Raw genomic sequence first — 1,967 nt, forward strand, 5'->3', positions numbered from 1 at the left:
ATACAATCACTCACATATATACATACACACACACTGACATACAATCACTCACATATATACATACACACACACTGACATACAATCACTCACATATATACATACACACACACTGACATACAATCACTCACATATATACATATACACACACACTGACATACAATCACTCACATATATACACACACACTGACATAAAATCACTCACATATATACATATACACACACTGACATACAATCACTCACATATATACATACACACACACTGACATATAATCACTCACATATATACATACACACACACTGACATACAATCACTCACATATATACATACACACACACTGACATACAATCACTCACATATATACATATACACACACACTGACATACAATCACTCACATATATACATATACACACACACTGACATACAATCACTCATATATATACACACACACACTGACATAAAATCACTCACATATATACATACACGCACAAACTGACATACAATCACTCACATATATACATACACACACACACTGACATACAATCAGTCACATATATACATACACACACAATGACATACAATCACTCACATATATACACACACACTGACATACAATCACTCACATATATACATACACACACAATGACATACAATCACTCACATATATTTACAGTTACTTACAGTAAGGCCCCAGCCATCCCTCTCTGCACATACATAGAAATAGACACACACACTTATATATACATACACACACACACACACTGACATACAATCACTCACATATATATATATATACACACACACACACACACATGTATACATACACACACACTGACATACAATCACTCACATATATTTACAGTTACTTACAGTAAGGGCTGCATAGACTGGAGTTTGTGGCCGGGCAGACAGTGGGCGGGGCTCCTCTCTGCCTCCTCTCCTCCTGTCCCCTCCGTGTGGAGAGAAGCTTAGAAATGGCAGATAATGACAGGGTGAGTGGCGCCCCCTTGCTGCAGGGAGGGCACAGCACCCTCCATTAAACCCCATACAACTCCCCAGCAATGGATCCTTTTAACTGCATCGGTCACCCTGAGTCTGTAGCTCCTTTTGTGAGGGCACTAGAGGGGCAGGTGAGGAAAAGGGCAGGGGCTCCAGCCCCCTTTCACTCCTATGTGTGCACGTCCCTGGATATTCGCGAATAAAATTCACATTGCGAATATTCGCGAGCAACACTAGAGAAAACTTTGAAAATAGTTTCACCTGTGTTCTAACAAAATCTACTGTTCTGGTTTGATAGAAAATATTTACCTCACAAGGGTTATCCGGGCTTTAAAAATTGATGGCTTATCTTCCGGTAGGCCATCAATATTAGATCAGCGGGAGGTTGACTTCCCTGCTGATCAGTTGTTTGGATAGACTGCACTGTTCAGGCAACCCCCGCAGCAGCTTTCATGTTTGCATGAAGGTGAGAAGAGGCTATCAATATAAAAAGCCCAGATCCTATTCTTCGGATTCTTCTAATATAACAATAGTGGTGATACTAAAGAATAATAATAATAATTCAGAGGGTTCAGACAATAATCAGACATTACAGAAATACACACCAATCATCAAATCAAGGGCCCTGCAAACAAGATGGGGAACGCTTAGAGAAGGGAACAGAGCAACAATGAGAATTTTGGGGGTGTGAAAGATAGGGCTGAAGATGTCTAGGGGTGGAGTACCCCTAGGAAATTATATTAACACTTTCAGTCCAAATATCCTGATTATGAAATCTGCCTAGCTGTTTGCCATACAGTTAACCAGAAATGAAGTAAAAACTTGATAGAATATGTCAGCTCAATGACTGGTATTGTTTTTTTGAAGGAAATATCTGCTATTTGTGCTCTGGGCTTCACACTCATGTTCATGATTGCAATGATACATATATACATTAAAGAAAAACAGTAAACTTAAAACGGTCCGATT

The 1,967-nt window shown here is 39.3% G+C and overlaps 1 protein-coding gene across 1 annotated transcript in view; it reads right to left on the reverse strand.

Annotated features, from left to right (window-relative positions):
- LOC130282005 (neurotensin receptor type 1-like) overlaps positions 1-945 on the reverse strand; it is a 113,951-nt gene extending 113,006 nt beyond the window's left edge. Inside the window, exon 1 of the mRNA XM_056529828.1 lies at positions 870-945. The gene's annotated coding sequence lies outside the window, so the exon portion shown is untranslated. The remainder of the gene's footprint in view (positions 1-869) is intronic.
- Between the last annotated feature and the right edge of the window lie 1,022 nt (positions 946-1,967).

This window comes from Hyla sarda, chromosome 7 (assembly GCF_029499605.1).
Source record: "Hyla sarda isolate aHylSar1 chromosome 7, aHylSar1.hap1, whole genome shotgun sequence".
Classification (NCBI taxonomy): domain Eukaryota; kingdom Metazoa; phylum Chordata; class Amphibia; order Anura; family Hylidae; genus Hyla; species Hyla sarda.